At 52.0% G+C, this 18,306-nt stretch overlaps 1 protein-coding gene across 4 annotated transcripts in view; it reads right to left on the bottom strand.

The window, feature by feature from the left end:
- The window catches only part of CNTFR (ciliary neurotrophic factor receptor), a 38,227-nt gene extending 34,848 nt beyond the window's left edge, over positions 1-3,379 (bottom strand). For 3 of the 4 annotated variants that reach the window (XM_059411455.1, XM_059411457.1, XM_059411459.1), the window contains exon 1: positions 2,942-3,114. The gene's annotated coding sequence lies outside the window, so the exon portion shown is untranslated. Of the gene's footprint in view, positions 1-2,941; positions 3,115-3,356 lie in introns of those variants that run through there. The other variant, XM_059411456.1, reaches the window with a different exon arrangement.
- Between the last annotated feature and the right edge of the window lie 14,927 nt (positions 3,380-18,306).

Raw genomic sequence — 18,306 nt, 5'->3', positions numbered from 1 at the left:
AGGAGACATTGAGACATCGTGAGACACAATATAACACTCTGCCCTTACCCTTCCTCTCCAGGCAGGGCAAAGGAGGGAAGGTGGGTTTCAGTCCAGTCTCCTCCTTCAGCTACCTTCTCACCACAGATCTGGCTACCATCTCCCTTCCAATCAGGAATCCCACGCTCTGGAATGTTCAAAGGAGCCAGAGGTCTACCCTCTTATCAAGTCAGCCTTCATACTCCTTCCATACTAAGGATGACTGGGGTGGAAAAAATGTCTTGGGAGGACAGGAGTCTTCCCCCACACTCACTTGTGATTCTCTTACCACAAAAGGGGTACCCAAAACTATTTAAGGGGGATGTGATGTACATGGCACATGGGAGACTCACATGTATATATCATATATATCAGTGATATATAGAGTATATATCACTTCTGTACCAAAAAGCCACTCAGACATTTCTGCCAATATAGTCTAGTCTCCATGTGGAAAGAAAGACAGAAATGTTCAACCCTAACTGGGTCAGGGTTTCCCCACCACCCTCTCCATCAGCCCACAGCCCAAGTGAGTGACATGCCTAAAGATGTATCCCCTCTCCTCCCTACCTCTGGAGGGGACAAGTCTTGTCACAGTCTCTGCTCCTTACCCAACTACCCTCATAACACCATAAACCAAAGAAAATATGGGTGTATTTGACTATGAGTTCCAAGTTTCACTGGGAGTGTAAACACCACAACCCTAGTTTGAATTTGAATGTGAGCCTCGGGGATGGAGCCATTACTAGGTGTGATTCCAAGTGTGAACCCCAGGGCCCTCATGGGGAATATAAAAGTCTTACGATGGAAGCATAAGTCTGAGTTTGAGCACTAGAGCTTTAGTGTGAGTCTAAGCCCCAGGATGGAAGTGAGTTTAATGTAATCACCAGGAATATAAGTCTGAGTGTGACCACCGGGTCTCTAAGTAAACCCAGGATGGAAGTGATCATCTTGCTAGTGTGAATCTGAGAGTGAGCTCTAAGATGGAAACATGAGTTCATGAACTTCAGTGTCCTGTGTGAGTCCTTGAGTTCAAATGTGAGCCCCAGTTTCCCCTGGGAGTCTGAGTGTGAGCCCTTGGTCTTAAAGTGACTCTGAGTATGAGCCCCAGCATGTAAGTGTGAATCTGAAATGAGGACCAAGTATGAACTTTAGAACCCTGTGAGATTCTGAGCATGGGCTCCAGGTCTCAATGTAAAGCTATGAGCCTCAGGACAGAAATGTGAATCTAAGTGTAAGCCTGGAGTCCCAGTGTGGGTCAGACTGTAAACCCTAGGACTGGAGTGTAGAGCTGGATATAAGCCCCCAAATTTAAGTATGAATGTGAGTGTGAGTCCCATTGTTCTGAGAATTCTAAATGTGAGTCCATATGCATTTACATGTCCCAGTGTGAATCTGGGTATGAATTCTGAAGCTCCAAGAAGCCTTGAATTTGAATTTTAAACTCCTAGTCTTTGTATAAGGTCAGGATCTGCTGGAGTTATTAACCCTGATGGAGTGTGAACCTTAGCTCCCTGTCACCAATCCTGACCAGGAACCCCAAGAACCAATTCAGAGGATTTGTGTGGGTTTTGACAGTGGAGACAGAGAGGCATAGTTTATTGAGAAACACAGGCCCCTCCACCCCTCAAGCCCTGGCTAGCCCTGCAGCCATAGGAATATTCAATTGTTCCAGTCCCATCCCCACACAAGCAATGATAGACCTATCACACCCAGAGTTAGACACACAAAAATACAGTTTCAGACCCCCTGGACATACAGCAATTGTAAAAGCACAAATACACCCAGCATTTCAAAGTCCCACCTCCGTGATTACAGCCACATGAACATTCCCAGTGACACAGACACAAATATACCAAGTGTTACAAGCAAAACAACTAGAGTTACAGACACACTCCCCAGTGGCATGCAGACATACACCTAGTTTTGCAGACAAGCTGCCAGCCACAAAGACACACACAGAGGCTTCTCAAAAAGAGAGACTAGAGGGAAAGGGAAAGAAAATCCTGAATTTTCAACAAGGCGTGAAATAGTCCTGCCCGCCTGAAGCTACTGAAGGGGGGAGGGGACGAAGGGAACGAGCGAGTTCGAGAGCTAGATGCAGGAGGAGAGGCTCGGGAGAGGAGAGGAACCAGGGAGCAGAGCTGTCCGTCTGGTGACCTCCCCGCGGCCCAGCCCCCACGTACGGGGAGGTACACTCCTTGGAGCAACACAGGGACACCCAAGCCGTCTCACACAGTGCCGCACCAGGGGAAACACACACGGGCAGGCTCACAAAGAGATGGGGATACCCCACAAGCGGACTCACACAAACACACAACACAGGAGGTCTTACAAAGAGACCCTGAAGGAAACCCACCACATGGAGGTGCATACAGGCGGACTCACGAGGAAACCACAGGCAGGATCACACACACACAGACACACACACACACATACACGCGCGCGCGCGCGCGCGGATTCACAGACGCTGGCAAACGCGCAGCCGTCCGTTCACACCCCTGGGCGCTTTGAAGTCTAGATTTCTGCGGGAGAAGGAAGCCGCCTCCGGGCGCAAGGGGGTCACTACGACCCCCCAGTTCCGGAATTTTCCCAGACCCCGCGCGCGCTGCTGAGGGGTGAGAGAGAATAGGGACGCTAGGACAATCCGCCCCGGCCACCTCCCCCCAGCCGATTGTCCGCCCCCACCATCACCACGCCCAACCCCCCGACGCGCCAGGACGCGGGGGGCGGCTTCTCACGCGCCCCCGCCCCCGAGTTTGCGGGCAAAGTTTCCCTTGAACTTTCCCGTTTCCCTCTCCCCCCGGGTCGCGGGCCCACGCGTGTCCTCTCCCTCTTCCCGCGCGCACGAGGGCCGCGGGTCTGTCGGTCAGTCAGAGGGTCTGTGGGTCCGGCCGCGCGCGGTCCGCCGCGGGGTACTCACCGCGCCCTCGGGCCACCGGGACTCCGCGCCTCGCCCTTCGACCACCCCCGGCAGGGAGCGAGGCACGGAGCGCGGAGCTAGCACTGCTGCCGAATCCCGCTGCCGAGCCCCGCGCCGCGCGGGCTGGAGCCGCCGCCTCCTCCGCCGCCGCCGCCGCCCGCTCTGCACCGGCTCCTCGGCGCTCGGCGGCTTTAACCCCCCCATCCTCCTCCCTCCCTCGCGCGCTCCCTCCCTCCTTCCCTCGCCCATGTGACCGCGGGCGCCCACTCGGCCGCGCGCGCCCTCGCTCCCCTCCCCCTCCCGCCTTGTCTCCCCGCGCCTCCGCGGCCGCGCGCCACGACCCCCTCCCGGCCACTGCCCCCGCGCGCCCCCGCCTTGGCACGCTCCCGCGCCTGGCACGCGCGGACACACTCACTCTGCTCAGGCCTGTGAGCCCCCACTCCCACTCGACTCGCGCTCGCACGCACCCTCCCCCCGCTGGCACACTCGCCCGCACTGGCACGCGTGGCCCGCTCACATTCGCCCTTTCCTGGGAACGCCCTCCAGACGGCTGTGGCCCCTGTGCTTCTTGCGCAGGGCCGACCGCGGGTCTCAAAAACGCGCGTGCACACGTACCCGCACCCACTCAGCCGGATCCCCTAGGGACGCTGGGCGCGCCCCCCCTTCCCCCTCCTCCCAGGTCGCTCATTCACGCTCCCTCTCTCACTCAGCCTTGGCCAGGTCTCTACTGCTGAACGCTCCCGCTTGTTCAGGCCCTGAGTGCCTCGTACCGACACCCTGGCACACCCTGGGCCCATTCTGAGGGTCCTGCCGCCGGCATCTCTGTGAGAGGAGCACAGCCAGAGCCCCCAGACCCCAATCTGGGTCCTGGAGGCCAGCAGTCTCTGCCCCTCCCCTATTCCTGCTGCTCCCAGCAAAGACTACCCTCACAGTCACAAACACACACTCCCCGCGCGGAGGAAAGGGGGCTTTACGCCCCCCTGACCAGGATGGACCAGGCTGGGAGCCCAGGCCCTCATCTCCCACCAAGTCTCCGGTGACCACAGCCACCTTGGCCTTCTTCGCCCCACAGGACCCATGGCCTGGGGAGAAACCTCCGCTGGGATAAACCGGGTAGGGAGGGTGCCCTCTCTATGCCTGGATGGGCAGTTCCAGAATGCTGAGCACGCGCGAGTTTGGCGCTGGAGGTTCACCCCTCGAGTTTTCCTTTCGCAGCCTGGGCCTCTAAGCGTCCAGTGCGCTCACTTCACTTGCCCCCAGGCCTCCAGTCCGGCTACAGCATGCGGGATTAAGGTTAGACAACCCGACCAATTTCTGAAGCCAAGCGAGAGCGGAACAGAAAGGTTGAATGCCAGAAGCGGAGAACGAGTGACCCACCCCCGTCTCCACCCCATGGATTTTTCACCTGACCTCTGACCCATAATCCCTGCGCCTTGCCCCTCCTGGGAGCTGGTCCAGGGCTGGGGGCGGGGAGAGGGGAAGGAACTATCTCGCAGTTTCCTCACGCCCTTCCCCAGTAGGCTGCCCAGAGTGCCCGGGCCCTTTCCCAAGAAGTGCCTCAGGGATTCTGGTTGCAAAGGAAAAACCTTCTTCGCGCCACTGCCGGGGCTTTTCACTTTCACTTCCGTGGCTTCAAAAATGCCCTCGGTGCAACCGGTAGGGGTCAGCCGGGGCTGAGGCTCAGAGAGGGCTGGCTGGCGCTTAAAGACACACAGCGAAATAATGGCTCTCAGCTGAGACCCGTCCATCTCCATTCACAGTAAGCGTTCCCTATTTGGTCTCTTGGGCCCGCAGCCTCCAGAGTCCCGAGCCACGGACGAGGACGAGATGGTGGGAACCGGGAAAGAGCGGGGGCTGTGCGAAGAAACTGGGAGAGGGAAGGAGGGCCCAGCGCGAAAACTAGGCCTGGATGAGGTTGGGTGCTCAAGAGGCCCCGCTCCCCTCGAGGGGCCGAAGGGCGTTGAGATCGGCGGGTCATTGGTGGGCTGACTTGACCTCCAGAGCCTCCTGTGTCCCGGACACTGCCTCCTTCTTGAAAGCAGAGGAGAGTTCACCCCGGACAACATCCCTTCTCCACCAGTCAGCAGTGCCGAAGTCCTCGGGTCCCGGGGCAGGGTCTGCGCGGGGCAACCGGGATCCGGGAGCCGGACATGTGGGTCTGTCAGAGGATTAGCGAGGACAAGAGGCGCACGTCGGACCGGATCCCGGCATCCGTTGATCCTCAGCAACTTCCAGGCGCAGCACCCATCGGCCGCTCTCGCTTCCTCGGTGCCGCAGCGACACCTGGCGGGAAGTTAGAGAGGCGCGTAACCCCTAAGTCTGAAGATCTGTCTCAGAGGCAGCGCCCACCTACGGAACAACCTGTGGGTGCGGCCCCTTCCCTTCCGCCGACCTCCGAACAGATTCTGCCACCACCGGGGCTGGGGCAACAGATTACGTTTCCGCTCCTGCCGCCTTCAATGCCCTATCTGCCCAGGAGCTTATGAGCTTCCTAAGCCTCTGTTGTTGAACACTCCCATATCCCAGAGCCGTGGGGGCACAGGCAGGCTTCTTAGGTGGGGCTTAAAAACCCTTACAGGATCTGGTCGAGTCTCCTCTCAAACTTTTAAATATTTATTTATTTATTTTTAATATTTAATTTTTCTAAAAAGTAATCTCTACACCCAAGGTGGGGTTGGAACTCACAACCCTGAGATCAAGAGTCACATGATCTAGGGACTGAGCCCGCCAGGTGCCTCTCCTCTCAAGCTTTATTAGGCACCCCTCTTCCCAGCCGCCCTAGCTCTGCACCAGCCCCCTTCTCCGTCATGGTGCACTTATCCTTAAACTAAACCCCACTTCACTGATACCCTCCCCCCAGCCCCATCCCATCTTCATCATTCTTCAACATCTGCCTCTCCCTTAAGGGGCATCAGGAAATAACTCCCTTAGTTCAGAGCTCTCCTGCAGGCAAATAGTGTAGTTTTCAGATTTGATAACCCTGGAAGGCCTTGGGAAATTGAGGGAAGTTCTTGACCTTGAATTCTCGGAGTTTTACACCTGCCATGACAGGTGGCTCTAAGGCAGGATTTTTGGCTCCACCTTACTCCACCATGGCACGTGACCCAACCCGGGACCACCTTGTGTCCCTCGCTCTCAGGAATCAACTTGGCCATCCCAGGACTGGGTAGCAAGGACCCTTGCCCCCATTCCTACTGATGTGCCCTCAGGGAAAGAGAGCTTCCACCCCACCTCCTGTAGTTTGCCTTTTCTAGTGCTCCTTTGGGAAATGATGCTCTTCTAACCAGCCATACCATCAGAAAGCTCCACTGTGGTCACGTATCTGGCTACCCAAAGGTAAAAATACAAAGAGGCTCTCTGTCTTGCCTTCAAATACCAAATACACCATCATGTAAAGTCACATACTCAGTCTCAAAGAGTCAAATGTTTATATCCAACCTTACTATGTTCCACTGGGCATCAAGGTCCTCTGCTTGCAACTAGCAGCTAGAGGTCCTAGAAGGGCAGGATTCACCAAATCACACACTTGTACACCATCCCCACACACAGATCTAGCCCCACACACAGCCATGCACTCACACCACGTGTCACAGAGGCACACACTCATAGGCACACACTGTCAATCATACAGTCCCACAAAGTCACTTAGCAGTAGGGGCGGGCTCTGGGAGGCAGTTACGTAAAAGCCCTCATAGCTCCCCCCTCTCACTCCCCCTCACCGCGCCCCCCCTCCCCTGCTTCCTCTCGCAGTGCCAGCGCCCGGGGCGGCTTGGCCGGGGACCGGGAACAGCTCGGCCTCGCGGAGGCTCCAGGCGCCGAGAAACCCGATCCTAACACAGCCCCGGGCCGAGCTAGGGAGGGGGGCTCCTTGAGCACCCACACACACACACACTGAGGGTCCAGCCTGGCTCCCCAGGGGGGACTCACCCCTATTCTGGGACAGCACCTAGGGCTCACTTACCACACTCCCATGCTGCAGAGCCCCTTCTGGAATTCTGTTATTTGGACCACTGCCTAAGTGTGCCCTGACCCTTCCAACCTTGGCACCAGAAAAGGGCAAAGATTCCCTAAAGGTAGAAACTAGGAGAGAGCTGCAACTCTAATGGAGAAACCTAAGTATTCAGCCCGAATTGCCCTCAGTTCTCCGGAGTTACCTACACTTCCCTCCTCACTGGGGCCCTCTAAACCACTCTGATAGAAACAGCGCTTTCAGTCCTGCTCCAGGCCCCCCTCAGATTTGCTGCCTACTGATCCCATTGTATTCTACAAGAATTCTAAATTATTTGGATAGACCAAAGCCTCCCTTCCTTTTCTTTGATACCCTTCTTTCCTCCTTAGTTGGAAGTTCTAACGCCAGTCTAACCCCAGTTCCTCCTGTTTTGCTAAGAAGGAAGTTTGGAAGGCAACCTGAGACATTGAGAATGAAATCCCTGAAAGGAGGAAGGATTAAGGTTCAGGAAGCCCCTGAAAGTCCGGAGTCTAAGAGGAGGGAAGAAAATGTCTGTATCTCTCCTCCACCCCCCACCCCCCAAAATAACCTCCACCCTACTCTGCAGCCCAGACTCTATTTTTCAAAATAGCTTTTGAGTATTTGCCTGGGCTGCCCAGGCCCAGGCAGCAAGGGAATTTCCCCCTATGTTCTCTGCTAATGAACAAAACATTTCATGTTGAAATTTCTCCTCTGCCCCCAACCCAGTGTCTCTAGGGCCCCCCAGACTGACCAAGCAGAGGGATCACTAGGAGTAGAGTAACAGTAGGGGGAAGCCTCAAGAGGAAACATAATTTACATGGGGGTGCATCTTTTTTCATAAATAATTAGAGTGGCTTTTTTTTTTTTTTCTTCACTTTTGGCTAAAATTACCCACTCCTGTGGCAGCTTCCCAGAAAGGGCGGCGGAAGGGCAGCCGGAGCTGTCCCAAGGCCCAGGACATGGCCCCCCTCCCCTGGGCTAGGAGCTTTCCCCAAGTTGTTTTCCTGGTCTCTTCCTCTTGGATGTTTTTTTGATTATTAATCACATTTTCCATCCACAGGCTCAGCCCAGACCCTCTCCCCCTTGGGTCAGGGCTGGACAGAGAGAGGAGGAACAAGCTCCAGAAGGATGAGTTGGGGACAAGATGGGCAGTGACCCCTGATTTGGGCTGACCTGAAAGAAGCTGTGAGTGGTATGTCACAGATCACACTCTCGCCATCCTGGCACCCATCAGTAGCACCTTGATTGGTACAAGCAGAGTAAGTGAATGAGCAGGTGTCTAGCTCTCACAGTGCCTAGCTGGCACTGGAAGGCAAAGCCCCTACTGTCAGTCCCCTTATGCTACAGACAGGGCAACAACTCAGAGAGGGGGATTCACCTGACCAGAGTCACACAGCAAGTTAGTGCCAGAGCCAGAACAGGACCCCAGGAATGCTGATGGCCTCCCCTTCATAAGGTGGCCAATAAGTATATATTGAGCATCTACTATATGCCAGGCATTGATGTAAGTGATAGAACAGAGCAGTGAGCCAAACAGACAAAAATCCCCCACCCTGGCAAGGATGTGGGGCAACTAGGAGGCCACACACTGCTGATATGTGTACAAGTTAGTACAACCATTTGGAAACATTGTTTGGCAGGATCTACTAAGTTGAACATAGATATACCCTACCACCTCACAAAGAATGTTCATAGCAGTTTTATTCATAATATTATCAAACTGGAAACAACCCAAACGGATGAAGAGATTATGATGCAGTTATGGCAATAAAAAAGACCAACAGGAGCTACATGCAACCAAAAATGGATAAAGCTGGCAGATAAGATGTTGAGCAAAGAAAAAAAAGTAACCAGACCAAAAGGGTCCATAATGAATGATTTCATTTGTATAAAGCTCAAGAATAGGGCACCTAGGGGGGGCTCAGTTAGTTGAGCATCTGCCTTCAGCTCAGGTCGTGATCCCTGGGTCCTGGGATCGAGTCCCACATGGGGCTCCCTGCTCCACAGGGAGCCTGCTTCTCCCTCTGCCTCTGTCTCCCTCTCTCTGTCTTTCATGAATAAATAAATAAAATATTTCTTTAAAAAAAATAACGCTCTAAGAACAGGAAAACTCATTTATGGTGATATAAGTTGGAATTGCACTTACTTTTATTGGGGTGGGGGGGAATGGTGGTTCCAAGAGTTTAGACCCATGCCTCAAAATTTAAGCTGTACCCTTAAGGTTTGTGTACTTTACTCTTTACTTTTTGTCAAAAAAAAAGTTTAAACACCCCCTGCCCTCATGGAACTCTCATTCTAGTCAAGGAAGATGGATACTAAACAAAATAGCTAAGGATACAATTTGTCCACATGAGAGGGCCATGTCTGACTCAGCCCCCTTGGGCAAGAGGTGACAGCCTAAATGCCACCTAAAAGCAGCGTAGATTAAGCCCTTTGTCTTCTCCCTTAGTGCCACAGTCTTTTTCCTTACGGTAATTTGTGTGATGTTTAACTACCTAGTTACTTGTGAGCTCCATGAGGGCACCCTGTGGCAGCTAGAGCTGGGTCTGGCATAGAAAATGTGCTCCTAACATTTGAATTAGATTTAAGGAACTATTGAATGAATGAATGAATGAATGAATGAACGAATGAATGAACAAATGATATAAGCAAGCAGGACAACGTTCACCTGGAGGAGTCAAGTCCCAGGGCACAGGAGAGGGAACTACCTGAATGGGTTACAGCTTCAAGGAGTGGGAAAGGTTTGGTAGGCAGTAAGGGAGTAAGCAGAGACCCAGAAGGCAGACTGAGACAGTCTGAGTGGCTCAGAGACCTCATCCTGAAGTGCATTTGGTGCTAAGGCCATGCAGGCCTGGAAAGGCAGGACGCAGGTGAGGAACATCACCAGATCTGTGTTTTAGTGTGATCCCTGAGGCAGCTGCTGTTCGGGGTGGTAGGCGAGATGGAGGATAAAGGTGGGACACCCAGGGAACAGGTGTTTGCAGTTACCCTAGGAGGGAGAGCTCCAGCACAAGCTGGGGCAGGGCCATGGGGCTGAAGAGAGAACAGAGCTTTGAGGGAGGAGAGTGAGCACTCAGATTCATCTCCACCTGCTCCCATGATGGAGGAAACCCTGTGTTGCCCTGTACACAGAGAAGAGATCCCTGGACACTTAGCCTAGCATCTGCTCTCCTAAGGACCCTCCCTGCCATGATCCTGGAGTCTGGAATAAGTTTGGGAAAGGAGCAGATGGTCAGGGAGAAAGAAAAGGATCCAGAGAGGATGGGGAGGTAGGGTGGGGAGAGGGACAAGAGAGGACAGAGAAACTAGGAATTAGGACACTAGAGCAGGGGCATAGACTTGCAAAACCACAGATGCAATTTTTCATTTTGTGTTGTAAAAATTTGCATGAAACGAGTTCCAAACGAAGCACAAAGTCCCTCCTACCTTTCCTCCCCCTCCAGTGGGTCTTGATCCCTTTCTCCCACAATCCTTCATGGAGGAGACTTATGTCTTCAAAGAACTGCCTCCTTCCAGTGATAGCCCAGAGTCCGACTTATAATCCCCATTGCTATAGGGCTGCCTCCCTGATAATGGCACTGGGATTTCCAAATAGGAACATGACTCCAAGATTGGCTCCCTCTCTTCAACTCCCACAGCTCCATTTCTAGCCAGGCTGCGATTCCCTGGGGCAAGGGCAGAGGGAAGAAAAGAGGCCCAACTTCTCCCTCAGAAACTCAATTGCAGTGATTCAGAAGACAGAGGAAAATTCGAGATTTGAAGACCGAAACACCAGAAACACCAAGTCCCAGAGAAACAGACAGAAGCAGATTGGAGTCCAAAGGAGAAAATTGAAATAAGTTCAGTTCAACAGACATTTTATTAGCACCTACTGTGTGCCAGGGCCAGAGGGAACATTGTGTACAAAAGCATAGATGACGCCCAGCTTTTTGGCATAAGTGACGGGGAGATGATGGTGCCATTCATTGAGCTGGAGAGAGCTGGGGCTTGACATGTCCAGTTGAAGGGTCTGTGGGATGATGGCCAGCAGGGACAAGGATGGGGAGGACAACACAGAAGGTAAGAGAGGGCTGCCTGGTGGCAGTGTGCCGTTCCCTGCTCAGTAGCTCCCAGTGCCCTCTGTAACTGGCTCTTGGGGGTTGTGTGGCTATTCGTCAAAGTCTCAGACTGATCCAGGCACTCTGAGTGATGTAGGAGATAAAAAGATCATGGAGTGGGGAGAGAAAATGAGAGGGAGCAGGAGGGGTAGAGAGGGTGGCGGCGAAGCCCTAGGAATCATGACTGAAGAAGACCAGAGACTGGATGACTGGGTGGCTCAGTCAGTCGAGCCTCTGACTCTTGAATTCAGCGCTGGTCATGATGTCAGGTCCTGAGATTGAGCCCCACAGTCTCCCTCTGTCCCTCTCTTTGCCCTAGAGCTAGTATGGCATGTGTGCTCTCTCTCTCTCTGATAGATAAACAAACAAAAAAATAAATAAATCTTTGAACAAAAACAGAGAGGGCAGAGAAAGTGTGGTTGCTCCAGGGACAGAAGAGCAGGAGTCAGGGATGTCACAAGACCAAAAAGGAGCCTGGTGAGGCCAAGAAAGAGCTCTGGGCTTTAGCAGCCAGGACTGGGCTGAGGTCACTGGGACCACGCTGGTGTTAAGGAGCTGGCTGACGTAGCCCTTCCACAGAAGCTTGGGAGCAGAGGGTGGGCCCCTCCTTCCCCAGCCTCCCTGTTGTCCTCAGAGCCCTGCTTGGTCTGGGGGCCTCTCTCAGCCAGACATTGGGAAGAAAAGGTTGGAAAAGCTCCCTCGCCCCCAGCCTTCTATCCCTGAGTCTCTAGTCTCTGGCATTCCCAGAAGGGTCCTGAGCATTCCTCAAGCTTGGGAGCCCTCAACAGCCAGGGAACCCCGGGGACCGTGGGGGTAATTGAAACCAGGGTTAAGACATTAGAAACCATAACGCCAACTCCCCGACTCCCTCAGGATAGTTCCTGGTTTTCTTCTCAACCCTACCCTCCTTGCTGCTGACAGCTCAGCTCTCTGGGCCCCACCAGCTAGGCCATGACCTTCTTCCCCAGACCAACTACAAGGGGCCTCCAACCAGAAGGCACCCAAAGCCAGTCCTTAGGGACCTCTTCTCTGTGCTTAGCTAGGCTAAGCCTCCATATGGAAGTGTCCCCAAATTCTAATCTGGATCCTTTATTGCAGAATTTATCTTCGGGGATTTACATTAGACAATAGGAAGGGTTTCTCAATAGGGAAAGGGAAAGAGGTAGGAGATGTGGGGCAGGAGTGCCTCTACTAGTAGATGCTCAGTAAATCTGTAGGGAAGAAAGAATGAATCTCAAAGTCTGGGTCCCACCAAGGCAAGGCGTTGGCTGGGCCAGATCCGAATCAGGAGCAGGACAGGCTGTACACCTGGCAGGGAGGAGGGTCTGACAAGGAATTCTGTGGCCTGGAGATCCCTTTCCATCTCTCTCCCTGCTCTGAGGTCTCTGTCTCTCTCTCCTTCTATGTCTCTCTCTGTTACAGTCCTTGTCTCTGATAGAAAGGATGGGAAGCTGCATGCTTGTTGACCTGTGGGAAAGCCCTCCCCTGCCAGCTGCCTGATGACTTCAGGATTCCCAGATTTCCCATGAGTGCTGGTGGGATAATCTGTCCCCACCTCAGTCTCTATATTTGTCTCTTTTCTTAGCTCTTCGGTGAGACTGTAGGGTTCAAATACCTACTCCACCATTTACTGGCTTTGTGACCTCAGGGAAATGACTTCATGTCTCTGTTCTTCAATTACCTCAGGAGTAAAATAGGATCATAATAGTGCCTATTTCCTAGGGCTATTGTGAAGATTCAATTAAATGAGATAATCCATTCAAGTGTTGAGCACTAGCCTGGTGGGCACCAGACCCCCCTTCATCTGCTGGCTTCGGCTTTCTCCCCATCAATGTCTTTATGTCTCCTCTGTCTTCCTCCACCTCCCTCTATGTATCTCATCCTCTGTCTCTCCGTCTCTCTCACTCTCCATCTTTCCCCTGATCCCTTTTTCTTTCTCCATATGTGGCTTTGCCAGAAGCCCCCCAGACAGCCTGTTTGACCCTGCTCCAACCCCGTTGGCACAACTAGCCCAGATGGGGTGGGATGTCCAGGGAGGTTTTTAATTCAAACATGGAATTCCTAACAGCAGGATCACGCCTGGGCCTGAACATGGGTGAATCACAGTTGGTGGGAAGAGTGATTATGTCTGTGTCCTCTGGAGAGACAGGAGAGCTGGGGGCTCAACTTGGCACTCTCTTGGAGCAAGGGGGACTTGCCCTGACTTCTCTGACTGCCCCCACACCTGGGCCCAAGCCAGATCCCCCATGTCTAGTGCCTGCTTGGAGGTAAGGCAACCTGCCCAGAGCCCAGGACTGAAGGGGGAAGCCTTCTACCTCTATGTAGCGTGGCTTACCTGCCCTCAAAACATTCTGGGCCACCCTCACCCTGAGTCCTGCCTCGTTTCCCACACCCCATCCCAAACCCTGTATGGAGACATATTGTTTCTCTATCTTTATCTCTGTGTCTCTGTTTCTCCTAACCTTTATCTATGACTTTTGCAGCTGTGTATGCTTTACACCCCCTAATGAGCCCACCAGGGATAGGAAGCTGTGGGATTGAAGAGTCTGTGTTCTTCCACCTGGACCAAAGAGCACATTCTGGGGCGGGGGAGGTAGGGGGAGGATGCAAAAAGTCCAGATGTCATTTCTCTATCACTGTGGATCTGTGAAGACAGAGACACGGTGTAGAACAGGTGCTCTATAAATAGAAATCCAATGACAGAGGGGCAAACAAAGGACCCTGAATAGGTAATTGGATGGTTAAGGCTGCAACAGACAGGAGCATGGATAGACTGTGGATACGTTGCTGCTTGATTTTGTGGCTGAACAAGGAGTCTTCTCTGGGGCCAGGATTGGTCTCAACTAGCCCTAGACACCCCCATACTTGGACCCCAGCCAGACCCCTCACGTCAGCCCTTAGGCAGAGGGCCAGATGGATGAACCACTAAGACTTACCTCTCAATTGCCTGTTCTCTACACATCATTGCCTCAGGATGCCCACCAGATTCATGGAGCGAGAGATGAGATTACAGATCCAGAGAGAGAGAAATACTAGGTAGGGTCACACAGCAGGCAGAGGCTGGAACAGGAGCCCGGGTGTACCGGCAGCCAGTGTGGGCCTGTCACGGGGATTCTGTGCCAAGGCTGACAGGAGCCAGACCTGAAACTGGATTATATGTGGGCAGAGCACTCAGGAAACTTCGAATATGCAGGCAGTCGGGCTGTCAGGCAAGGACGGATATGTAGCTTTCTTTCCTTCCCATCAGACAGAGACAAGCATTGGAATAAGAAGTTCAGAGAGAGAGAATCAGAGTGAAAGAGAGGGGGGAGAACCTGGAAGAGAGACCAAGAAATAGACACAATTAGACAGAGTCAGACACAAAAATAGAGATGCAGAGAAAAAAAGATGTGAGTCAGAGACATGGAGAAAGGGAGATGCAGGAGGGAGAGCCATGCAATTTAAGACATAAAGATAAGGGAAGACATGAAGTCACAGAGAAATACTGTCTCAGAGTCATAGAGCAACAGTTACATGGAGTCAAATATATACAGACAGGGACAGACAGAACTCAGAGACTGAGAGACAGAAACGAAAAAACAGGAGGGAGAAATAGAGGTGGAGACAGAAAGATCAAGGGAGGCAGAGAGATGGAGAGAGCAAGGAGACAAAAGACAGAGTGAGGCAAAGAAAATGATCAAAACAGCAGGAAAGGGAAAAGCAGGCGACAGAGGAGAGGCTCTTGGTCTCCAGTCTCTCCAGCCTGGCCTCCCCAGGGTTTGGGCCCCCCTTTGCTATTCTTTGGTTTCCATAGCAACAGGGAGGGCAGCACTAAATTTGCATATACATTTACATCCTTTCGGTCTGCATAATTCAACAGGTTTCTGTGCATATTCATGAGACTGTGAATGAAGGTGACTCTCCCAAACCCTGCTCAAAACCTGGCTGTGGTGCCCCCTGCCGGCAATACATGGTCATGTCTCCAGGCCCAACCTCAAGGGTTAGCCAGACCTGTTAAAACATTCCCCCTCTTTCCCTTGTACTTTCCTATCTCCAGACCTTTCTTCAGGTGATGCCCCTCTGCCTGCCAGAGATGCCCTTCCCTCAGCATCAGTCCTGCCAGTGGTACACATGTACATGTACAAACACACACACACACACACACACACACACACTGGTGAGGTGGGGGGCATGGCAGGGAGTGACAGCTGCAGAGGAGGAAGGCCCCTCAGTCACACTTCTGTCTGTTGTTTCTGTCAAAGAAGGAAGTGGGTGAAAGGATCACGCTTCGGGAAGCTGGGATGTAGTGTGAACTGAAGGCTGACACATCTACCAAAAGAATGGGGACATAGGAACTGTGGGCCTCACACGGAAACTGACAAAGGACGCTGGTTCCAACAAGAATAACCAGGAGAGCTAAGACAGAGACAAAAGGGGCCTCTGAAACAGAAGGGCTGAGGTGGCTTAAATGGTGGTGAAGATGGTCCCTAGGGCCAAGAACTCTTTCAAAGTGCCAGGCTTTGGAAGCTCTTGTGGACTGGGAGGGGCTTCTCTAAGGCTCCACCCATCATTTTGGCTTTACCATCTCTCCCTGGACCCCTACAGGACCCCTACAGAACTCCCTGGACCCCTCCACTGCCCTTTCTGACCTGTGTCCCCAATCTACTATCCACACTGGAGCAGCCAGAGCTCTAAGACATGAATCTGATATGCCACATTTCCTCCTTAAAGCCTTCAGTGACTCTCCATCACCTTCAAGAAAAAATCCAGGCTCCTTGGCCCAGCACTCAGGCCCTTCCTCACATTCCCTGCCTTGAACTTCATGCTCCAGTATGATCTCTGTGCTCTTCTCACCTCTATGCCTTAGTTCATGCCTGTCCTTTAAAAAAAATTTTTTTTAATTTATTTGAGAGAGAGAATGCGAGAGTGAGCATGAGAAGGGAGAGGTCAGAGGGAGAAGCAGACTCCCTGCTGAGCAGGGAGCCCAATGTGGGACTTGATTCTGGGACTCCAGGATCATGACCTGAGCCGAAGGCAGTTGCTTAACCAACTGAACCACCCAGGTGCCCCAGTTCATGCCTGTCCTTTACTTAGAATGTCCTCTTCACTTTCTACTTCTGGAGTTTTTTTCGAGATTCTACACAGGCATCATCTCTTCTTTGAAGCTTTGTCCCTAAAGACTGGATGAGGGCCTCTGAACTCTTGAAGTCTAACAAAATTCTCTAATCCCTCTATGTATCATACCAATAATGAAACTATCTACGTATGTGGCTATTGGCCTCTTGGGGGGGAAGTTCTGAAGCCAGTGGCTGCATTTGTCACATTAAGGGTAGCCATTGGCTGTTTGTTGAACAAACGAATAATCTTTGTAAGCCTAGACTAACTATCCCTGTCTTGAGGCTCCTGGAACCTCTGCCCAAACCCTGCAACAGGACGGGGCATCCCTTTGTAAATGCTGCCACCTTGTGGTCATGTTCAGAAGTGCAGCCAAACATCACCTTCCCAGGGGGAGGACTAAAGTGGGAGTTGGAGGTACCCATCAGAATCAGGCCAAGTCCTGGGGCGCCTGGGTGGCTCCGTGGGTTAAAGCCTCTGCATTCGGCTCAGGTCATGATCCCAGGGTCCTGGGATGGAGCCCCGCATCGGGCTCTCTGCTCAGCAGGGAGCCTGCTTCCTCCTCTCTCTGTGCCAGCCTCTCTGCCTACTTGTGATCTCTGTCAAATAAATTAAAAAAAAAAAAAAAATCAGGCTAAATCCCAAATGGCGGAGGGAGAGGGCAGGGAGAGGAGTGGTGAGGAGGGAGGTCCTCAGGGCGAGTGCCCAGAGCTTAGCGTTCTTTGAACAGCTCTGATGAGTTCCAAGCAGACAGAATGGCTCAGAAGCAGAAAATATCATGGCATGTGAGAAAAGTAAGGCATTAGTGTGGCCAGAGCCCAAGTCCAAGAGTAGTGGGCCAAAGATGAGCTGAGCAATGGCAGTGACTAAGCAAGGGGGTCTTTTAAGACTATCCAGTGAATGGGTGTGCCTCTGTGGCTCAGTGGGTTAAGCCTCTGCCTTCTGCTGTCATGATCTCAGGGTCTTGGGATTGAGCCCCGCATTGGGCTCTCTGCTTGGTGGGAGCCTGTCTCCCCCTCTCTCTGCCTGCCTCTCTGTCTACTTGTCAAATAAATAAATGAAATCTTAAAAAAATAAATAAATAAAAGACTATCCAGTGAATGAATTTGGATTTTGTCTTATAATCTGGACATGGGGAGGTTGAGGGAGAATGACAGATGGCCTAAATATTTATCAAGCACCTACTATGTAACCAAGCAATGTTCAAGATTAATCAACAAAACAAAGATTCCTGCCTTTTCCAAGCTTACATTCTCATCTAGAGGAGACAAGACAATAAACAAAAACACTATTTTAGAGAAGTAAATTAGAAGTGGGGGGGAAGGCAGGGTCAGGGAAATCAAGTGCTTGACTGATGGGGCACCTGGGTGGCTTAGTCAGTTAAGCATCTGACTGTTGGTTTCAGCTCAGGTCATGATCTCCTGGTCCTGGGATTGAGCCCTGTGTTGAGCTCCATACTCAGTGTGGAGTCCGCTTCAGATTCTCGTTCCCTCTTCCTGCTTATTCTCGCTCACATGTGCTCTCTCTCTTATTTCTTTTTAAACAAATTAAACCCTTTAAAAAAAAAAAAAGTACAGAAGTGTTTGACTGCAATCTTAAATGGATCAGTCAGAAAAGGCCTTGCTGAGGTGACATTTGAGCAAAGGCTTAAAGGAGAAAGGGAGACAGCCAGGAAGGAATCTGGCAGAAGAGCATTCTGAATAAAGGAAACTTGGTTTGAAGGATAGCTCAGAAGGGTGTAAAGCAAGGAGACCAGTAAGGAGAATGTTCTAAGATAATGAGGGGCACAAAACAAGTGGTCATGTGGGAATGGAGAGACACCTAGGAAGCAAAATTGGCAGGACTTGGTGCCTGCTTGCATGGGGAAGGTATATAACACCTCCAGTCATGTTGTGTTTCTAAGTCCCCATCCCAAGACTACCAAAATCACCTGACATGCCACCTCCAAACCAGGCAACAAGAATGCTCAGCACATTCCATCCTGGATGACTCCATTGCCCATCCTGATGCCCAACTCCTGCCCCCAACACACTGCCACCCTCCCCAGCCTCTTAATTCTTCAGCCTCATCTTCAGTGACTTTTCCTCCAGGCCACCCAGCTATCCACTCTCATGGCCACAACAAAGTCCAGTCAGCTCCTAAAACTCTCAAAACCACCTTCTTCCATCTCATCCTTTAGTTAATGTTAAATTATGTCCCTCTAT

Source organism: Mustela nigripes, chromosome 9 (genome assembly GCF_022355385.1).
Source record: "Mustela nigripes isolate SB6536 chromosome 9, MUSNIG.SB6536, whole genome shotgun sequence".
Lineage (NCBI taxonomy): Eukaryota > Metazoa > Chordata > Mammalia > Carnivora > Mustelidae > Mustela > Mustela nigripes.
The sequence above is the reverse complement of the archived record's forward strand: the minus strand, read 5'-3'. Positions and strand labels throughout refer to the sequence as shown.